The sequence below is a fragment of the Felis catus genome, chromosome B2 (genome assembly GCF_018350175.1).
Source record: "Felis catus isolate Fca126 chromosome B2, F.catus_Fca126_mat1.0, whole genome shotgun sequence".
NCBI classification, from domain to species: Eukaryota; Metazoa; Chordata; class Mammalia; order Carnivora; family Felidae; genus Felis; species Felis catus.
The window spans coordinates 94,837,239-94,861,286 of NC_058372.1; the positions used below are offsets into that span (position 1 = coordinate 94,837,239).

The following is a 24,048-nucleotide window of genomic DNA, read 5'->3' on the forward strand; positions in this document are numbered from 1 at the left end:
AACGGCTGTCAGCCCCACCCCCCTCAGGGCAGACAGAGTTGGAGTTCCCAATTTGTTTCTTTCCTTCCTGTTCATGGGCAAGGCTATGATCACGGGACCTTTGGCATCTGTGTTGCATGACTCAGAGAACAGGCAGGTATGGACACAAGTTAGGATGATGGGAGTTTGGTCCAGGTTTTGGACTCTCCTACTGTCCCAAAGAGCCAAAGGGCCTGGAGAACTCCAGTGTACTGCTCAAGTCCCAGATGTGACGTTTCTGTCTCACAGAAGCTTTCCTCAAATTGCCTCCACAAAGTGGCCACTTGAGAAGTGAGAGCTGCCACCACCTTCACCCCTGCTATTATTTCCCTCTGGGTCAATGCCAGCATATCAGGAATTAAATGAGAACCCCTGTGCTCACTTAAAACATCATGTTCATGACTGACTGACAGTGTTTTTAAAGTGTTTTCATTACAAAATTAGACACACCATATTTTAAATAGTATATAACTTAGAGGCACATGAAAATTCTGTGAATGGTATGTAAACTATAAATGGGGTGTATCAGCACAGATGCTTTCGGATGGAGATACCAGAAAATTGGTCTCAAACTGGCTTAAATAATCAAGGGAACTAATTGGCTTTCCCCAGGGAGAACTCACTTCAGGTGGCCTGGTCCAGTGACTCAAGGATGCCACCAGAGAATGGGGTTTCTTTCTTTCCTTCTTTCTTGCCTCCCATAGTTGGCTTTTCTCTGAGGTAACCTTGCCAGAATTGCTAGGCTACGGACATATTTATTTATGCACAGCAGGAAACAGAGTATCTTCGCCTCAGCATTCCTAGAAAATGTCTGGCACTCCACCATGATTAGATCATTCTCTGGGCCGTGCCCACTCAGAAACCAGTCACTTTGTTGATTGGCTAAGCAGAGGTCACATGCTCCACCCTGGCTACTGGGGTGATGCATGTTTCCCCAGAACCTCATGAATCCTCAGGTGGAAACTGGAGCAGCTGGAAAAGCAAAAAGGAAGAATGGATACTGAAAGAATTACCAGTTAGGGTCTGAAAGTACAAATAAGAAACGAACTCTAGTTCAAAAAAAGGAATTGGTTAGGAGAACCTCAAATACAATGAACCAACAGAAAGGCTGGAAAACCAAGCTGGGTAAAAGTGGATACATCATCTCCCTAGGGCTGCTGCAATGAAGTACCACAGACTGGGGGATTTACAGAAAGAAAATTCTCTCAAAGTTCATGAGCCTAGAAGTCTGAGGTCAAGCCGTTAGAAAGGCAAGAGGGAGAATCTGTTCCATGCTTCTCTTTCCTAGCTTCTGGTGGTTTGCTGGCATTGCTTCGTTTGTAGATGCATCATCCCTGATTTCTGCTTTCAACTTCATGTGGTGTTCTTCCTGTATGTGTGTCTGTGTCCAAATGTCCTCTTTTTAAAAGGACACGGTCATATTAAATTAGGGTCTGCCCTAGTGATCTTAACTTGATCATCTGTGAAGATCCTGTTTGTATATAAGGACCCATTTACAGGTACTGTGGGTTAGGAGTTCAGCATTTTAGGGGGATGCACAAAATCCAACCCATAATGATGCAAGAATCACTTCAGACCATGACAACCACATGGGTAGGCATGGCGTGGGCACCTTAGCCACTGGATGTGTGATATTGCTTCTGCTGGCCCTAGAGACCCATGAAGCCATCTAGGCCTCACAGCATTACTGCCTTGTGCTAGCTCCTTGGCTTCCCCCGGAGGGGGAACTTCCGGCTCCTTCTCCTTCCCCTCTCCTCCCCCAAGATTCACGAAACTGGGTATTCTCCCAGCACGGGACAGTGTTTTGTTGCTAGGCAACCAAAAATGAAAACTACCCACTACAGGTGGCAACCTACAAACTACCATGTAGCAAAGGCGGATTCTTTCCTCTTTTGGTATAAGGAGAGGGTTGGGGAAAAGGTATGCGCTGAGTCCGAAAGGGGCCAGGGGATCTGATGCTGATAAAAAGTAGAAAGGAACAGAAATGGCAGGATGGAAAAGCCAAAGACAAACAACTTCTGTTCTGCATTTTGTCCTTGAGATGACTCTGTTTATCTTCCTGTACCTGTGGATGTAAAGAAGCTATGTTCCGTGGCTGTGCTCTCCTGAACAGGGCACGTGAGCAGAGCTCAGCTAAGCTACACTCAGGAATGAGGGTCTCCATTCATGGGGCTGCAGAAGAGAGCAGAGCCCACAGTCAGTTGTCCCGCTATCTGCACACTGGCAAACTCATGGGACATCTTGATTAGCTCCAGTCCAACGCTGACCCATTTGCTTTTGAAATAACACTAAGATGCCTATGTATCCAAGATAAGCCTACCCAATGATAGGCTAAGTTTTGTGTTCTAATAAAGCTCTGATTTACTCCCTTGTGGTAACACATATCATGTTGTAGCCTTCTGGAGATTAGAGGGGATCTCATTTACCGTAGTATTCTCAGGGCTCAGGATGGCACGTGGCAGGCACACTTTTGTTTGTTTGTTTGTTTATTTTATTTGAGAAGAGAGAGCGTGCAAGTGGGGAGAGGGGCAGAAGGAGAGAGAGAGAAAGAGAATCTCAAGCAGGCTCCATGCCCAGCATGGAGTCCAACATGGGGCTCAATCCTATGACCCTGGGATCATGACCTGAGCTGAAAACAAGAGTCAGATGCTCAACCAACTGAGTCACCCAGGCACCTGTGGCAGGCACACTTTTGATGCCCAGCAAATGTCAGATGAGATAGTGAACGGATGGATAAAAACATTGTGTGTGTGCAGTGATTTTGAGGGCGAGGCAGGGACAGGAGAAGATATTAAACAACTTTAAAAGGCTCAAATTTTGAGAAGGAAACTTCCTCAGAGTAGTTCTATGATCTATGACCTTGCCTGATTTGTATCACAGCCATGATATATAGTTAAACAACAGGAGATACACAGAGGTAATAGGATGTATACTCAATCTCTTAGAAATGTAGGGCTTGTCTGGTCTTGTGTTTTTACCTTAGCAGAGGTTGTAACATAGGAGCATTAGACTAATTCTGCTCCTTCCACAATGAGAAACCCCGGAAACTAGCAGAGATTTTTGCCAACTTACACTTTCATAAAGTCACCCTGAACTAGGTTTTCATTACATCTGTTCCAGATTGATACTTATTGGTATTTTTTTTTTTTTTACTCATTTCCTGGAAATTAAATACAGAAGGTCCCTGACTCATGATAATTCAACCTGGGATTTTTCAACTTTACAGTGGTGCAAAAGCGATACACATTCAGTAGAAACTATACTTTGAGTGTTGAATTTGATCTTTTCCTTGGCCAGTGATATGCAACATGATCCTCTCTCATGATATTGGGCAGAGGCAGCTGCAGCCTACGGTCAGCCATCCTGTCCCGAGGGTAAACAATTGATACACTTCAAACCATTTGTACCCATACAGCCATTGTGTTTCTCACTTTCCGTCCAGTAGTCAATAAATTACATGAGATAGTCAACATTTATTACAAAATAGGCTTTGTGTTAGATGACTTTATCGGATTGTAGGCTAATGTAAGTGTTCTGAGTATGTTTAAGGTAGGCCAGGCTAAGCCTGGTAGGCTAGGTGTATTCAATGCATTTTTGACTTACAATATTTCAACTTCCATTGGGTTTATTGAGCTATAACCCTATTGTAGGTCAAGGAAGATCTGTGTACATTTGTAAAAAATAAATAAAATGCTTTAACATCTGGAGTGAGAACAGAATTTGAAATGTTTTAGCCTATGTTATAGTCACCTCTGAAAACGCATTAGCTTCCCCTTTTGAATTTGAGTTCCTTCATAGTTACAGAAGCAAACAAGAATTAATTTCAAGCAAAAATCTGTCTTTATTTGAATTATACAAGTTTAAACTTAGTTAGAAAAAAAAACCCATGTTTTTTAAATTAAATTTCCTTTGAAAAACAAAGGCTTAAGTTAAGGGGAAAATGTTTTGGAAACTTGAAGTTTCAAAAAACAAAACTTGAAGGAAAATAAAAATGGTTTTAGGGCTTTCTGAAAAATCCCTAATACCGCTGAATCTCCTTCCTTCGTTAGTAATAGGAACTGGTCTAAACACTATTGCCTCCCCAACATGAAAATGTAACCCCTTTAGAGATACCAGTACAGTGTTAATTGTTCTTTTTCATTATTACATTGATAGCTCTCTTCTACCCTTGTTTATAAGTTTCAATGAAAATGAAAATAATTTGGCATAGCATATTTAAAAATTTCAGACATCTACTTCTCAGTGTGGAACAAGTGCGTTTGAATGTCTTCAAACTAGACACATCCAACACCACTTATCCTAAATTATTCATCTGAAATTTTTTCAAATTAGAAACACACAATAGCTAACTGATCTACAATTTCTTTAAAAATTTTTTTTAACATTTATTCATTTTTGAGAGAGAGAGACAGAGTGTGAGTGGGGGAGGGGCAGAGAGAGAGGGAGCCACAGAATCCAAAGCAGGCTCTAGGCTCCCGGCTGTCAGCACAGAGCCCCACATGGGTCTCAAACTCACAAACCGTGAGATCATGACCTGAGCCGAAGCCAGACGCTTAACCGACTGAGCCACCCAGGCACCCCAATCTACAATTTCTAAAAGAATCATATTTTAGGGGTACCACTTGCACTCTGTCTCTATCTCTCTCAAAAATAAACATTAAAAAAAGAACCATATTTTAAATGTTTACTTAAAAAACGAAAATGCTTATTTAACAAGCACGTTATTGAGTGCTCACCAGGTATACACCATCTTGCCAGGTGCATGCCTGATAAGACAGGTTTTTAAAAAAAATTTTTTTTTATGTTTATTCATTTTTTGAGAGACAGAGAGCGACAGAGCATGAGCGGGAACGGAGCAGAGAAAGGGAGACACAGAATCTGAAGCGGGCTCCAGTCTCCCAGCTGGAGAGCCTGACGCGGGGCTCGAACTCACGAATTGCGAGATCATGACCTGAGCCCAAGTTGGACACTCAACCGACTGAGCCACCCAGGTGCCCCCTGGTAAGAAAGGTTTTTAAAAGATATTCCTATTCATCTCTGGTGTGTAACTTTCATTCATATCTTACTTCAGACCCAGCTCCTAGACATCTAGAATAATTTTCTGCTTCATTTTTATGCAGATGTTTGTTTCTCCTGTGTAGCATCTATGATTTTTCCCTATTCTAAAAATCTCCCATCCATCAGTCTCATTGCATGTATCTTCTGCCTGTTACACTATGCAGCGTGTACTCAGTGAATCACCAGCATGCTCACTAGTTTATAGGAATGATACAGATTCTGTATTTACTATGAAGTGTCAGGATGGTCTGGGGAGAGGTAAGCTCAGATGCATTTATTGGCTAGAAGGGTAAGAGAAAATATGAAATAAAAAAAATAGTGAGGATTGGTGGGCTTTTGGCAAACGGGCGATACGTGGTCTGCCTAAAAGTATTCAAATTCATTTAAGAACGTGATGCTAGCCCAACAGAACATTGCTGTTGAGTATTTTTTTTTTGTTTATTGACTTTTTATTTTCTTAACATTTTGAACAATGGTGAGACAATACAGGCCTCCCCTCCTTTAAAACACAAACACAAGGGTGTCTGGGCTCTGACGGTTAAGCATCCGACTTTGGTTCAGGTCATGATCTCGTGGTCCATGAGTTTGAGCCCTGCACTAGGCTCTGTGCTGACAGCTCGGAGCCTGGAGACTGCTTTGGATTCTGTGTCTTCCTCCCTTTCTGCCCCTCTCCTGCTCATACTCTGTCTCTGTCTCTCTCTCTGTCTCCCTCCCTCTCTCTCCAAAATAAATAACATAAAAAGGTTTTTTAAAAACATAAGCACAAAGATCTGTGGTCTGTTGCTTACTCCTGAAGATGATAAACAGAAGCACCTTAAAATGTTTTCTGATGAGCGTGCTGTTAACTAAAACAATAAAAAATACTAATAACTGAAAACAAATTTTTCATCTCTAGATTGATCTATCAGAACCACATGGCACATTGAATTCCCAGTAACTCTTAGGGTTGTATTGCTCTTTTAAAATTATTATTATGAATTAATTGAGAGCTCTTGGCCAATTTTTGCTCTGTGTATTTACTAGGAATCATTAGGCATGGTGTTTGTTTTCTATAGTGTTGACTTTCAATTCAACCGGCACTATTCAAATCATTATCCCCGGATTCAGCCCGAACTCAGCAGGAATGCTCAATTTACCACCACAGAGAGGTTGCCGATCTCAGAAGAATGATGGGAAAGCACAACAGCTGCTTTAAACAAATCTTACAAACACAATTTAGCACAGATACAGAACAGGAAGAGAAAATAAAGACTGACTAATTGCCAGTGGACGAGGGTGTGCCCCGAAGCCCTGAATCTGGAAATTATTAATTCTTATTTTTGCTCTCACCTCCCAAAGGTTCAGTGAGCACATTGATGTCTGGACTAAAATCTACACAAGACGCATTTTCATCACGGCATCTGGTTCTCTGGGAACTCCATTGCCTGCTTTCTTGCTGCCTTTAACCTTTTTGTCTGAAGTATGTTCTGGCAGCCAAAGATATGTCTGAGTTACTTTGTGTTTTCAGGAATCCCACTTTCTCTTCACTCATAAAATCTGCAACCTGGTGTAGGGATGTTTGAAATCTGTTTCCTGAGTCCATACATTTTGGGGGACGATAATGGAGCTGTTTGCTGCACATCCACCCACATTTCAGTCGTCATCCTACCCAGAGGCGGAGGTTTCCTTTTGTCAATGATCTGTACTTAAAACCACAAACCTTGTGGTGATCAGTGAAACCATGTCTTGCCTGATGAATGGGGTAGCTATTAGATCTCTGTTCTTTTGTGAAAAGAATATAAAATAAGTGGGCATAAAAAGGAAAACTCATACAATTTTTAAGAGCAAAAGGACTCATGTTTGAAAAATAACATTAGATTTATTACACTATTGTTGGCATCAAGCCTAGATGCTTTGTTATATAAAAACATCTAAAAAAAAAAAAAAGCAATCATTTTAAGAAGAGTAAAAAGAGCCTAAAATATGGCTCTCTCAAGTATCTTCCTTCATGGAGCTGGAACCAAATATGTTACGTTATGTGAATGAGATAAAACCACAGTCAGTGGCCTTCCTCCTCCAAATAGAGGTGACTTCTCAAAATGGCATGGTGCCATCACACCATTTTCCATGTTGAGGATCATTGGCTAGATCGCAGCCACAACGATGAAAGTTCCCGAAGGAATGTTTTATAAATCCTTGTGGCAACATTTTCTCTAATTCCAGGCTGTGGGAGGTTACTAATGGCTCAGTATTTCTTTTTTTTTTTCAATCTCAAATGGTATACTCCATTTTTTTAAACATAGAATATTCAGGAAATGATCCTCCAGCAATCTGAAGAAAGTAGTTAGGTCCATTAACTTCACATTGATTAATATGTAAACGTAGGGAACTCTAGATAAGGACATACGCTCTTAGAGAAGCTGATCTGCATAACACTATGCAAATCCATTCTCCCAATAAAACAGGATGGATGGTGTGGATATGCAGACATTTGTGAATGGGGTTTGCTATCACATATAGGTATTAAGTTAAAATCTACCTTTGTAAGGTTTGTATGTGAATCACCTATGCAAGGTAAACAACTGTATTTACTTGAAAAGAAAGACTTTATATCTCTCAAAGCACTTGAGCAAATCAGGAAATAATACATTTAAAATTTTTTTAAAGTTTGTTCTATATTTGATGGTAGGATTGGGAATCTTCAGGCACCAATTTTACTCATTCATTTGTATGAAATTATGAGTAAAGCATCAATTTAGGCTTAACTTCATTATAACTGTTTATCCACCACTTTCACTTATCCTATTTGAACCTCCTGTATAGGAAGAAACTTGAGCTCAAAAAATTTGAGTGTTGCCCTTTAAGGTCATTGAGAGTAATAGACGGAAATAGGATTAAAATCTCAGTATCTGACTCCAGAATCCATGGGCTAGCCCTTAGAACTGTGGTTTCAGTGACCCACAGAAAGAGACAGATTTAGACATTCATATCTGAGTTACAAGTTTTATAAAATAATGCTTATCCTTATTATATATAAATCACTATTATTTTTAAATGGTGTGTATATTCAAGCTGGCTGTGACGCATGGCTACAGTGATTTCACAACCAATGGATCACACTTCACAAATGGCCCTTACCATTTATTATACTTTGAAAAGCTGTCACAGGGCCCTTTGCTGAAGGTCTGTCTCATGCAATCTCTATAGTGGCACAGGGTCCCATGCTCAGAGAGGCCCTTGATTTAATGCTCTGATGTCATCTTGAAATTCTTTGTGATTTTATCTCTGAACTTGTGTTTTGGAAGCCGAAGTCAAATGGGACAATGGAATATGAACTTGAGCAGAGATACATGAACTCTGTATGTCTGCTCTATCTTGCCACCCACTCACATCCAGCATTCAGGATGCCCTATGAGCACAGAATTCCAGTGGACCCACAATGCCTGGGCATTCAGCAAGACTCAAAGTGAGTACAAGGTAAGTGTGCTATGCCTATGACTGAGTAAATAAGGGTTCTCACAGCCTTGAGAAACCATGCTTTCAATCTAAACCTGAATTTGCTTCAAATGGGAAACAAGGCAGTGACACTCTAAGAAACACAAATTCCAAAGTGGCCTAATCATATCCTTTCTTACATATATTACTTCCCTGTATTAGCCAACCACTTAGGCTGAAAAGGATGATACAGAAGGAAAGAGAAAGATGCGGCCACCCAGAGTTCCTTTTCCTTTCAATTCTTCCTTAATCATCAGTGAGACAGAGAGAGGGTTGGTAGAAAATGTGTGTGTCAAGAAGTGTAATAAAAACGGTTGATGTAGTTTTGTGCAGAGTTCCGATGTTCTGGTAAGAATGAAATACATACGCATGTATTAGTTGCAAAATACAAATTGTGTAATTTTGGTGATTCTGCATATGAGCTAAACACCATTATATCTGCATTTAAAGATCACTGCACAGAACAAAGATGATCGATAAAATTCACGCCAATAATTTAAATTTTCTTAAAATGACATTAAATAGCAAACGGAAAGCCATGACAAGTCAAGACAAGGAGACCACCAAAGAAAAAAGCTTGTTAGTACCTTCAAAGGCATGGTTTTCCTGGTTTTCAAATATGGGCCTGGCACTTTGATTTTGCTCTGGGCACTGCAAATTATGTAGCTGGCTGTAGTGGGTTAAGCAGTGGCCCTGCAAATGGCACATCTATTCCTAATCTCTGGAACCTGTGAATATTACTTTCTAAGGCCAAAGGGTGAATATTATTTCATATGGCAAGAGATGTGATTAAGTTAAGGATCTTGAGAGGAGGAGCTATGTGGGATTATCTAGGTAGGCCCTAAATGCAATCGTATGTATCCTTAGAAGACAGATACACAGAGAAGAGGAAGAGGCAATATAACCTTAGAGGCAGAGGTTGGAATGATGTGGCCACAAGCCTTGGGCCATCAGAAGCTAAAGACACATGGGGTAGAATCTCTTCTAGAGCCTTGGCAAGGAACGCAGCCTGGCAGACACTATGACTACAGACTTCTTGCCTCTAGAACTGTGAGAGAAAGTTCTGTTGCTTTAAGCCACACCCTGCCTCCGCCTCCGGCCATTTATGGTAATTTATTACAGAGCCCTAGGAAACCAATACCCCAGCTCTGTTTCATCGAACCCCTTTTCTCCAACAAGATGTGTGGGCCTTGCTCTAGAAAAGCTCACACATGACAGTGGCCGGTGGAGAGCTCTCTCTTCTCTTGACGGAGTTGTACTTCATCATCCCTAACCATGAGGATGGTAGTGTCTGATCTTTCACACACTAGTTTTGCTCCCTTCTCTTGAGTCTGGACTTTTCATTTCCCCTTGGAAATGAAGAGCATATCTTAATGTCCATACCCTCTAGACTGTCTTGAACAAATGCTAATTTCATAGATAATTCCAATGGATTCCTGTTGATTGACTACAAGCTTGAACCGCTAATGAGGTTTTATTTTTTTCTATTTAACATTCAGAGAACTTATACCAGGGAACTAATCTCTTGTCCTTATTTGAAATGAACAGAGAAACCTTTAGTAATGAATCACAGCAAATATACTTTAACAAAGTGACCCTTATACAGAAACCTAAATGTGATTTAAATCCAAGAGGTCTAATAGCCTTACTTTGGTTATTGAAGAAGGCCAGTCCCAAGTGTCATGTGTACCAGAGGCTTTTTTCTTGTTTTTTTTTAATGTTTATTTATTTATTTTAAGATAGAATGTGAGTGGGGGAGGGGCAGAGAGAGAGAGAGAGAGAGAGAGAGAGAGGGAAACAGAGAATCTGAAGTAAGCTCTAGACTCTCAGCTGTCAGTGCAGAGCCCAATTCTGGTCTCAAACCCACAAACTGTGAGATCATGACCTGAGCTGAAGTTGGATTGCTTAACCAACTGAGCCACCCAGGTGCTCCTGGAGGTCTTTCTTCTTTTTCTTTTCTTTAAAAAAAATTTTTTTTAATATTTATTTATTATTGAGAGACAGAGACACAGAGCATGAGTGGGGGAGGGGCAGAGAGAGAGGGAGACAGAATATGAAGCAGGCTCCAGGCTCTGAGCTGTCAGCACAGAGCCAGACGTGGGGCTCAAACCCACAAACTGTGAGATCATGACCTGAGCCAAAGTCGGATGCTTAGCCAACTGAGCCACCCAGGCGCCCCCAGAGGTCTTTCTTCTATGTCAGGTATTGCTCCTTTGATTATATGTGGTGCAGTTGAAGGCTAATAGGGGAGACATCTTGGGACAAGGATTTTATCTTTTGGATTAAAACTTGGAGCAGTCTGCGTAGCAGGCACAGAACACAAGACTTGTTTACAGGATATATGGACCTTAATTTAAGCTTTCTTGTAATTTGTGGAATTTAATTTCTTTTAATTTTAGAAGATGGCCCATATTAAATTTAGCTTAGCAAATATTTACTATCTTCCCTGGAAGAAGCCCTTCCTAGTAAGCTTTGGGATCTACAAAAATGAGTAAGACAGAATTCCTATCCTGAAGAGATGGACTCTCTAGTAAGGTCAAGCAATTTCATACATAACTTCAACCTGGTAACTGAGTCTATTAAAATATGTGCACACACACATATACACATACATACTCATGTACACCCCCCCCCATGTGCGCCAAAGGCATACCAAAGAAGAGAGTAATTAGTTCTGAGAGGCATAGCTGGGGGTGGGTTCACTGGAGATTGTGATATTTGGACCACCTCTCAAAGAATAGAAATTTTGTCACTAGCCCAATAATTTTGAAGGAAGAATATTCTAGGAAGAGGCTCCGCACAAGCCAGAAGAGTATAAGCACTGTGGTCACTGCAGGGCTCTGCTAGTATATCGATAATGTTTCTGGAGGTAGTGTGTGTGGGAAGATGTGGTGGGAGATGTGACTTGAAAAGGTATTTGAACTCAATCACTAGGAGACTTACACATCAGGCTAAGGTCACCCTTTATTCCATAGGATGTGAGAAAGTTGGCAGGTTTTTGAGCAAAGGAAATATGTAACCCAAACTTGTGCCATGTTAATGAGGTATGGATTGAAGAGATAACGAGTTCAGTTGCAGACACAGCTATTACAAAGGTTTAAGGAAGAGTGATTGGTCTTTTTTCAAGATCAGGTTTATTGAAGTATCAATTTATGGAGTAAAATTCACCCTTCTTGGTATATATAGTCCTATGACTTTTGACGTAGTTAATGTCTCCCCACACCCACACTCCTGGGCAACAACCAGTTTTCTAATCCTATATGTTTGCTTTTCCAGAATGAGTTATAGACAGATTCATGTAGCCATTTGAGTTCGACTTCTATTATGCATAACATACTTGAGATTCATCCAAATTATGAGTATCGATAGTTATTTTTTATTGATAAGCAGTATTCCATTGTGTGGATATACTACAGTTTGTTTATCCATTCACCAGTTGGGTTATGTACACTTGGGTCATTTCCAGTTTTTGTTGATTATGAAAAAAAAGCCATCGTAAACATCTGCATGAAGATTTTTGTGGAAAACATAAATTTTCATTTCTCTTGGGTAAATAGTAAAGAGTGGGATTACTGGGTAGTATGGCAGATGTATATTTAACTTTACGAGAAACTGTCAAACTGTTTCCCATCTGCAGTGAATGAGAATTCTATTCCTCTACATTCTCTCCAGCACTTGGTATTGTTGTTGCTATCTGTTAGGTGTGGGTGGTATCTCATTGCAGTCAAGTTTTTGTGTGTGTTGGAACATGTGCATTCATGTGAGAAAAGGGTCCATAACTCCATCAGGTTCTCAAGGGTCCATGAACCTGAACCTGGAGGTAAAGCATCATTGAATTACAAACTTGGAGAATGAGGAGTAGTCAGGAAAGCACGCCGAGAAGATCGAAGAAGAGTTTTAGAATGTAGGGCTTGCAATGCCAAGGGGGAGAAGAAAGCTTAAAAGGTGAACGAAGGAAAGGACACTGTCATCAGCAAGGGAAGGTTCCTGGTGATCTTGGAGAAGCCAATTCAGTGGAGTGGGAGGGGGGAGAAGTGAAAAAGAGGAGTGTGCTGGTTTGAAGCACAAATGAAAAGTAAGTAAATGAAGCAGCATATACAGATCATTCCTCTAAGTATCATAATAAAAGAAAATCCAAACCAACTCCTGTTGCTAGAAAAATCACTTATAGGGAGCCCTTGGGGAGGTAATTTTGACAACAGTGAACAATGCTACTGGTATCAACATTAACTATTTTTTAAGAAATGTGGTCTTTTAGGGGCACCTGGGTAGCTCAGTCGGTTAAGCATCCGACTTTGGCTCAGGTCATGATCTCATAGTTTGTGGGTTCGAGCCCCACATCAGTCTCTGTGCTGACAGCTCAGAGCCGAGAGCCTGCTTCAGATTCTGTGTCTCCCTCTCTCTCTTTGCTCTCCACTGCTTGCACTCTGTCTCTCTCCCAAAAACAAATAAAACATTAAAAAAATTTTTGTAATAATAAAAAAAAAAAGAAATGTGGTTCCTTAATGTGCATTGGATTTTATGGGCATTTACTTCAAGTTTCCCTGAGAAGCAAATTCACTTTACCACGGATGCCACTGACTTGGCTGGAAAGAACTTTTGGGCACATGGAGTGTTGCTGTGGCCGTAAGAGCTTTCCCCAAGTACATGTCCGAGGGTTTTACAACATGCAATAAGTGTGCTGTCAGGAAATTTTACAAGTCAGCTGACGCGTGCCGCGGCGCCTCAGTCACCCTCCTTTCCCGGACTGCGAGCTGCTGTGTACGACCTCAGCTAAGCTCTCTGGGCATCTGCCTCCAGCACAGAAAAGATGAGTACACTGAAATAAGGAAATCAGCATGTGGTCAGCTAGGATTCACCACTCCACTTTGTCTCTGATTACGAGAAAAGTTGTGGAAGGAGAGGAGACGAGGCTTTACTAAAACTCAAACATATGAATTCAGAGAAGTTTTCTTTGTCATGAGGAAAAATTTAAATGTCAAAATGAACTATTCCTGTGTCTCTTTTTTTTTTTTTTATTCCTGTGTCTTCTTTGAACACATCGGAGGAACAGGGAAGCAGGAAACACCTAAACTGCACTGTCCCTACCATTTCTCCTCAGCCTGTCTCTCTCTCTCTCTCTCTCTCTCTCACACACACACACACACACACACACACACACACGCACACACACACACACCTTGTCTCCATATCTTGATGCACACTACCTCAATATCCCATCCTTCAGTGCTTTTGTTTGGCAGCTACGTGGTTTTAGGGCTGAGTAGCTTGTCTCCACGAGTGTGTCTTTTAGGGGGCTAGAATGAGGATAGCACTTTAAAACCATTAGAAGACTGGAAATCTTATCTAATGTCAGCCTCCTCCCCTTGTCTGAGATGCTAGATTCACAATTCCACTGGAATCCTTTATAAGTCAATGCTACTCCCTAGAATAGACCATAAAATGGATTGCTGCAGCAACTGTGGTCCTATGAAAAGTACAGAGGATGTGGAATCAAAGAGATGAGTTTGAGACACAGTTTTGTCACATACTAGCCGTGTGACTGTCAGCAAGTTACTAATTCCTTTTCTGCCTCAGGATTTTCATCAATAAGATGGAAACAAATAGCTCCTAATTTATAATTTATCTTGTATTGGGCATCTAAATAATGCTGTGAAAGCTCATACAAACTCTAGAGGGTTTGACAGTTATTGGGCATTGTTATTATCACCCTTTACAAACCGGAAGCCATTGTGTCCATGCGGCGTGCTAGAAAACTTGACGGGCTCTGACGGTCTTGATTTCACTCTGCCCTTCCTCCCTGGGAGATGCCATCAGAGTGGTCCTTGCCAGGAAGTCTGTCTCCCTCTCCTCTCTGCCATGCCTTCCTTCCATCTTCTGGAAACAGACTAACTCATCTTGAAAGCTGTAATTCCTACAGCAGTGAGTTACCATATGTTCTGGGCTCTATAGCTCTCTCTTTTCTTTCCTTCACTTTCATATTATGAGAAAAGATAATTTTTTCAAAGTAACCTCTCCCCTACACCATCGAACTACTCCTTTCCCCATGGCATTGACTTCTGTCAATTGGTGGGATACCCTTGAATAGAAAATTTAGGGAAGCACTGGTCCAAGTGAACCACCCCCCTGGCTATGAGGATGTGAACTGTGGATCTAACTGGTATCTAACTGGGCAGATGGCTATTTTCCTAAAATAGGTGGTCTTTGCCTGACACCATTACTCCACAAACATTCCCAGGATCTGCTCAACCATTTTCTGATCATGTTTCATCTGGATTTACCTGATATCAAATAAGGCACACACACACACAAAAGCTTATGCAAACTAAAGCCCTTATCATCTCAGAGTCTTAGACAAAGCACTGTGTAGTCAGACTGGTAGAAACAGAAAACTTGTCAAGGTGTGTGATAGATAAGATAAGTTAGCTTATGAGAAGCCAGGACCTAAGATAATGTCAATGTGAATCATGTTTTTTTCTGGCAGAATTGGGGCTACAAACTGCCCTTTGCCTGTCAGAATATATCCCACTTCTTGGGCCAAGGACAGATGTGGCCCTTAAGGATTTCAAAACTGAGTGAAGACTTTGAAATAATGGTTGAGTAGCTGGTCAATATGTTGCTCATCACATGACTGAGTTGGAGACTATGGTCTCTTCTTGCTTCAAAGTTCCCTTGAGGAACGATGTGTTTTTTTGTTTGTGTTCTCTGATCTGCACTAAGTCAAAAAATAATGTAAAAAATGGAAAGTGGATAGGATGATTATGTACAGAGAAATTGTGTTATCTTTGCCTTTTATGAGACAAAACTGGGTAAGTCCTCTTTCTTTTAAACCCTGATTTTGTAAGTCTTATTTCTACGTACAGAGTCTAGTAGATAAAAGGCATTGGTAAATATTACTTGAGTGAAATAATATACGATATTGGCTTTTATAAGTGCCAGGAAGGTCTGTTCTGTGACACTCACTTGGCCTTCTCCCCAGCTCTCTATTTATAAAATGATTCTGTGCCATTCCAAATCCCAATTGGAGGGGAAAGAATGAATAGGCCCCTAAAAGAAGGCCCAGAGAGATGCAGATTCCTAGCTTCTCTCAAATCTTTAACAATTATCTTTTCCCATTCTATCTGCTTGTAAAATCTCCAGATTGCTCTGGGATTAGATTATTCTGAGGTCAGCCTGTAGCCCTGGCAGAACTGATACCAGCTCCCCTCAAGTTGGGGCCTCTTAGAGATGTGCTGTTACAGTCCTTTTTTTACAGAAGGCAAGTGGACCCCAGAGAGGTGATTGTATTGGCCTTTCCTTGGTCATCTAGGTTTGGAAGATACTCATTTTGGATAGTCAGTGACTGTTTAATTAAAGTGGTGATTTACTATATTTACTCATACTCACTTCCCAGGAGGAAGGTGCCAGGGTTTTCAAGTCCACAGCTGAACTGTTCTGTGGCAACCCCATTCACTAGTCAAGCTTTCTTTAGAGGCTATTTGCCAGCACGGTGATCATCATAGGAGCTTGCTTGTGGGTGCCCTGGCTGATCTGCATCCCTCTCACCCAAAGGGCAAACCCTCTTTGGCACTGCAGAGGACAACAGGTTATTAATTGGATGAAAAATGAATAAATGCCATTATGGAACCTACTTCCTTAGGAGCAAAATATCTTCAGGTACATAATTCAGATCAGAAAAACACTATGTATCAGCAACGAAGATAAATACCATAGGCTGTGCATTTTCATCTGTGCTTGACTTTATGGGATTAGCTTTATTGGATGAACTCAAAGGAACTTCTCAAAGCTCAGCTGAATTTTATTTTACAGTCAGCAGGGAGTACATAACATGGAAAATTAGTTTCTGAGAAGAGATGATTCATGAATAAACATAGACACAGAGCTATCAAATGGTTAATACCCATGCTAACTACAATCCAGGGCCCTCATTTATGGTATGATTCATGAATGCCAAATAGAAGGAAAAAGTTCACTTTTAAAACCATTAGCCCAATGATAAGATCTTTGAGAATCTCATCCAAAGCACCATTCCCTGACTATTGAGAGTTTCTTAATGTTTGTGGGAGATAACCTCTTGACTTTCTTTTTCTGCAATAAGCCTTGTCTGGTGAACCTGGAGTTCGGCGGAAAAAGATAACACCTTCCCTCCTGTGGACTTTGACAAATGACAAGTTCTGAGTCTACTGGAACCACTTTATTCTTATCCAGAGAAATCTGTCAGCATGTTCTTTTTAGTTAAATCACTCACTTTCTAATTTTTGCTTCACCTTTGACATAGCATTTTGTTATGTGGCTACAGCTTGAGCAAAGATTACGGTATTGTTAAAAGGTTAAATTCAGTAATGATTTTAACCTCGTGCAGGTTTGTGAAATTCAGAGATAATGACTATACCAGCTACCTTGTGATTCAGGGGCAGGGAGGCAGTTTTCACATATGAAGCTAATATCCCTCAGCTACCTTAGTAGCACATTTAACACACAGGTAACCAGGGTGGTGTTATACGACCAAACATGGAGCTTGCAGTTGCACTGACCAACATTCAAATCCCAATGCTGCCCCTTTCTGGCTGTGTTTTCTGTTTGACAAATTACTCAATTTTGTTAAATTCCATTTTCTCATTTGTTGAAATGGAGCCACATTCCTACGTCATAGAGCTGTCGTATCGGTGAGATAATATGTGAAAAAAAAACCCCAAAACTACACATAGCACTTGATATGTAGTAAGTACTCAATACATACTGATTTTCCAATCTTTCCACCTTGAGACCAAAGGGGTTTGAATTATCAGAAGGTCATAATTATTATATGGTTTCAACTATCCACTGATCCTGCCCTGATCAAGGGCAGTAGGAGAATAAAGCTCACATATCCATAGCTTCAAAATGGATTAATTATTTATGTTAGCAAATTGTGAAAACCTACAATGCCTTGGAAACAAAAGTTTCATACCACCTTAGAAGGGGACTCTTTGTGGAAGCACATCTTTCCACTGCTGAGAGAGTCTGCTTTTCTTAGCCATTCTTTTTTCTCTCCAAGTAGCTTGGGAAGTTAGCCTCATTATCTCCTCTAGTACAAAAGGCCTATAATCAACAGGAGAAATTTCCCTGCTACATGAATCCACTAATGCTTTCTTTCCTCACAGAAATGAAGTGGCATTCATTTATGACATGAGGATTGAAGAGGAAAAGAAGACACATAGAGAAAGTAATGGTATTAGCGTCAGTCATGATAAAGATGGCTAATGTTTATTAAGCTGTATGTCAACTATTTTGCAAACATCTCTTTTAATACCTGCAACATCCCTATGAGAAGAGTAATATTATCAATTTCATTTACAGTTTGAAGAAACTAAGGTACCTAACCTGTCCAAGGTTATCTCTCTAGGAGCGCAGAGGTAGAAATTCAAACATAGGTCATCTGAAAGCAGAACCATGTTCTATAAACCATTACACTGTTGGGAGCAGTGAATTAACAAAAGGGAGAGCTACAGTGGGAGCTCACTCATCATGTTAGTCTAGCAAGCAATTCCCCAGCATGATGTCCCCCTGGGGGGACATCATGATACCCCATGAGGTTCCCAGGGGATCCTTATTGTTCTTTAAGGAAAGTGAAGATTGTATCATATCTACATCTACTGTTACACAAATAAAGAGTAGAGTTTGGGAAAGTATTACTTGTCAATATCAATTTATCCTGGTAAGACTGAAAGGTACTTGGGAATCACCAGTACCTGGCTCATGACTTAACAAATAATAGTTAAATTTCTAACAATTGAAGAAAAGATATGTATGGATCTCTAGTGGTTTCCTGATTAGATGGGATTCTGCCTTACTCTGAATCTATCATTTCTTTCCATTGCATGTAAAAACAAACAATGTAATTTAAAAATGGGCAGAGAATATATTGTGCCTATAGAATAGAAGAATTAATATTGTTAAAATGTACATACTACTCAAAGCAATCTACAGATTTCAATGCAATCCCTATCAAAATACAATGCGCTTTTCACAGAACTAGAAAAAGTAATCCTAAAGTTTGTATGGAACCACAAAGCATAGAATAGCCAAATCAATCTTAAGAAAGAAGAACAAAGCTGGAGGTATCACACTTCTTGATTTCAAACTATATTACAAAGGTATTGTAATCAGAACAGTATGGAACTGGCACAAAAACAGATCAATGGAACATAACCAAGAATCTAGAAATCAATCCATGCTGATACAGTCAATTAATGTTCAACAAAGGAGGCAAGAACATACAATAAGGAGAAAACAATCTCTTCAATAAATGGAGTTGGGAAAACTGGAGAATGAAACTAGACCACTTTCTTTATCATATACAAATATGAATTCAAAATGGATTGAAGACTTAAATGGAAGACCAGAAATCTTAAAAATCCTAGAAGAAAACATAAGGGGAACAAATGGGACCACGTCAAACAAAAAAGCTTTTTTCATGGTAAAGGAACTATCAGTGAAACTAAAAGAAAACCTACCGAATGGGAGAAGATATTTGCAAATGGTATAATTGATAGGGGGTTAATATCCAAAATATATAAAGAATTCACATAAATCAATATAAAAAATCAAGTTAAAAGATTGGCAAAGGACCTGAATAGACATTTCTCCAAAGAAGACATACAGATGGTCAACAGACACATGAAAAGATGTTCAACATCACTAATCATCAGAAAAATGCAAGTGAAAACCACAATAAAATATCACCTCATACCTGTTAGAATGATTATTATCAAAAGACAAGAAATAATAAGTTTGGCAAGGATGTGGAGAAAAGGGAACCCTCATCACTGTTGGTGGAAATACAAAATGGTATAGCCACTGCGGAAAACAGTATGGAGGTTCCTCAAAAAATTAAAAATAGAATTAGCATGTGATCCAGCAATCTGACCTCTGAGTATTTTTATTCAAAGAAAATAAAACACTAACTTGAAAAGATATCTGCACCCACATATTCATTGCAGCATCATATATAATAGTCATGATATGGAAACAACCTATGTGTCCATCAATAAATGAATGGATAAAGAAAATGTGTGTATGGACACACACGCATGCACATACACACACACACACACACACACACTGGAATATTATTCAGTTATAAAAATAAAGGAAAATTTGCCATTTGCAAGAACATGGATGGATCTTGAGGACATTCTAGTAAATGAAATAAGTCAGACAGAAAAAGACAAATACTGAACGATCTCATATGTGGAATCTTAAAAAAAATTGAGCTCATATGTACAGAGAACAGATTAGTAGTTGCTAGTGGTGGGGTTAGGTAGGGGATGGGCAAAATGGAAGGGGGCCAAAAGGTACCAACTTCCAGTTGTGAAATAAATAAGTCATGGGTGGATGTAGAGGGTATAATGCTAATTAAAATAGGTCAGTCAGAGAAAGACAAATACCGCATAATTTCACTCATATGTGGAATTTAAGAAACAAAACAAAGAAAGAAAGAAAAAAAAAGAGAGACCAACACCACCACCACCAACAAAAACACACCAGACTTAAATACAAAGAACAAACTGGTGGTTGTCAGATTAAGACAGGTAGGGGGACAGGTGAAATAGATAAAGGGGATTAAAAGTATCTTTATCATGATGAGCACTGAGAAAGTACAAAATTGTTGAATCATTATGTTATAAAAACTGAAACTAACATAACACTGTATGTTAATTACACTTCAGTAAATAAATATAAGTCACAGGGATGTAATGTACATCATGGGTAACTATAGTTAATAATACCATATTGTATATTTGAAATTGCTAAAAAAAGTAGATCTTAAAATGGTACTAGGGGTTCTTACCTTTTTTGTGCCACGGACCCATTTAACAGTCTGGTGAAGTCCTTGGAACCTTTTCTCAGAATAATATATTAAAAATTTTTTTTATGTCTGTATTTATTTTTAAGAGAGAGTATGAGCAGGGGACAGGCAGAGAGAGGGGGACAGAGGATCCAAAGCAGGTTCTGCACTGACAGCAGCAAGCCTGATGAGGGGCTTGAACTCATAAACCACGAGACATGACCCAAAGCGAAGTCAGACACTCAACCAACTGAGCCCTCTGGGAGCCCCCCAGAATAATATATATTAAATACACAAAAGATATAATGCTATAAAACAAACTAATCAAACTTCAGTTATCCAAGTACTTTGAAAATCAAATCTGTAATTAGTAATAAATACATTAAATAATAAGACCTAAAGGTAGGAAATTTCAAGTTTGTGATAAGTATAAATGTTAATTTGAGATAGCTAGTATAACTGAATGGAATATGAAAACATCTGAATCCCAATGGTGACAAAAACAAACGTGCTGGTAATGCTATCAAAGTTTACTGCTCATGTCTATATTTGAAAGAAACGTGAAGTTCCAGTCAAAGTTTAGTAACAATTTTTCATTGGATTTTTTTTTTTTCGTTTAAGTTCAAAGACCCTCCTTAATTCAAGGATCATACCTTGGCCCCAGGTACAACCTTGGATTGATGTCAGATAGGGTTTAGTATAGTGTGGCTCATAGTGAGAACTCTATAAATTACTCGTTATGCAAAGACTTCCTCTTAGGAATTGAAATGATGTGATTCCAGTAGAGTGAGCCACATGAAATTGCAAATTTTGTAGGTAAAAAAAAATCAAATTTGAGCAATTTCATGTGATTCAATCTAATATAATTTAGGAACCATATAAAGTAACTTGTGAAACTATTTTAATTCTTTAGTCTATGAGGTTTTTTTTTTCTTTCCTAAGAAAGTGTATATTAGCTTAATGTTTTTTTGAAAGTATAAACTATTCAGAATCATGTGTTTGCCTGTTTCTGTGGGTTCTTTCCAGTATTTGTTGACAAAGACAAATGGGTATTTGGGTATTTGGAGATTTATGATTCTTCTTAACATACATCTTTATCTTCTTAATTATAGAACATTTGTTATGCCTGTGATTTACTCATTCCTAATGATTCATTTAGACCTGAAAAAAATCTCTCCTAAATTGCCAAAAAGTTTAGCCTTATTAATCTAGAGGAAGCCCATGACCTAGGCGCGTTTAGTTTTGACATATTATTTGGAAAGATAATTAAAGGTTTTTCAGTCACCCATAAATGGGTGTCAAGTGTAGTCACAGAAGTAAGGTACCCTGCGCAGCACTACACTGTTTCTGGATTGAAAGAATGGAGGCAAGGGGAAATTTCAGTTACTTGATACAAATTTAAGTTCTTAAAACAGTGTTTCCATTGCAGGCTTCCTTTCCTATAGCCCCAATTAGTGGTAGAATCTGAGGGTAGAGATTCTCTTTCTCTTGTGCATTGTAATATCCTGGCACAGAGCAGACATTCAATAAATGTTTGTTGAATGAAAGAATGAAGAGATGACGAAATAAAGAAATACTAGCCCCACTAAGTGCTCTTCTCACCTCTGGCTGATAAAAGAGAAGAATCAGTATGTTATGTTTCTGGTTTGGTTTGCCATTAACATTCAAATGTTAACTTTACACTTTCCGAAATATTGTCAATTCAATAAAATATAATCAAATGGGAGAGAAATAATTAGCTTTGTGAGCATATTAAGAAAACATTGCTTTTAAAGATAATTCATTCTTTTTTCACACGATGCACAATAAAATCAAGCAAATAAACAAGACTGTGGAGTTTGACTTAAGTAAAATACGCCACCTTTGAAGCATTACCAAGTTCTTTAGAGGCATCTGTGTCCATTCAAACTACTGACCATATTATTAAAAGTTTGGTTGTTTATTATGGAAAATATGCTCACAGGAATATTATGGAAAATATACTGATAGGAAAATACTAAAAACACATGGCACATAGTAGGCACTCAAAAATAACATGCTAATCGGATTAATCTGATAAAAATACCATTTTGTTGTTTTAGTTTTTGTTTTAAAATTAGTGACAAAATGAGCATCTTTCACATGTTTATTAATCATCTCTTTTGCTCTGAGCTATTTCCTTTGCCCTTCTTATTAATACTGGGTTCTTCATATTTTTGTAATTGATCTATGAGAGCTCAATCTTTCATCCTAAAAGTTGTAAATATTTTTCCTAGTTTAACAAGGTCTTTTGGCACTGTGTATGTGTGTGTTTGCCATGTCAAGAATGAATATTATTCTATTTTTTAAAAGGTCTTTTCATGGGTCACCTGGGTGGCTCAGTCTGTTAAGCATCTGACTCTTGATTTCTGCTCAGGTCATGATCTTGCAGTTTGTGAGGTCGGGCACCGCATCAGGTTCCGTGCCTGACAGTGCAGAACCTACTTGTGATTCTCTCTCTCTCTTTCTCTCTCTCTCTCTCTCTCTCTGCCCCTCCCCTGCTCATTTTCTCTCTCTAAATAAATAAACATTTTAAAAAATTTTTAAAAAGGTCTTTTCGGCACAATATCATAAAAATATTTACAGTTTTGTTTAATTTTTTTACAATTTAAGTTTTTTACACTCACATTTTTGATCTATCTGACTTGGGGATAAGAAATTTGTAGAGATATAGCTTTATTATTTTCCAAATGGCTATCTAGGCATCCCTGATTTTTTCACTGTAAACCTGTTTTTTCCCCCACTCTCTGGAAAACCCAGCTTTATCAAAGTCACCCTGTCATAAACTTGTGATTATTTCTGAGTTCTTTCCATTGAACTTTCTATTGTTGCAAACCACAATTACAGTTGGTTAATCCACACTTGCTATTTTCTTTCCCAGAATTTTCTTTGCTATTCTTGCATGTTTATTTTTCAGACAAACTTTACAGTCATTTTGCAAATTCCCATGAACTCGTGACTTTGATTAGAGTTGTAGGACCATTTAACCCAGTGCCTGATACATAGTGTGAGCTATAATAGTAGTTTTAATACAAATTATGATTACCACACCAAATATAATGATAGATATGAAGAGGATTAACATCTTTACAATACTGAGTCTTCTTATCCAAGAGAAAATTTGGATACTTTCCATTTATTTAAACTTAAAAAAAAAAACCTACCTCAGTAGTTGAATGGTTTTTCTAGTCTACTCACTGCTTACTCTAGCTCTTCTCTCTTGCAACAATTATTTTACATCTTCCTTTTTTTCCTTAAAGCTCCTTTTCCAGTGTCTATACTTTTATAGAGAATGTCGATATGACCTGGCTACACACAGCTCCTGCATCTTCCTCCAAATTAGCAAGCCTACCTCCATTTACATTCCTTCTCCCCTTCTCCACCCCAGTTACAAATGATCTTCATGTTCCTAAGTCCAGCAGTCATTTCTATGCCTCATTCGACTTGACTTCTCAGCAGATCATTTAACATAGTTCGCTATTTATTTCTTAAATATTCTCTAACTTCCTCTTCCCTAAGATCACTTTTGGGTTTTTAACTCCTTTTGACTGCTCCTTCTAAGTTTCCTTGACCTTTAAATGTTCAATTTCATCAGGAATTTCCTCTGGGCCTCTTCTTTTCTTTCTCTTCCCTCTCTCCCTTAATGACTG

At 39.0% G+C, this 24,048-nt stretch overlaps 1 long non-coding RNA gene across 1 annotated transcript in view; it reads right to left on the bottom strand.

Annotated features, from left to right (window-relative positions):
- The window catches only part of LOC123385494, a 440,186-nt gene that overhangs the window by 100,276 nt on the left and 315,862 nt on the right, over positions 1–24,048 (bottom strand). The window lies entirely within an intron of this gene.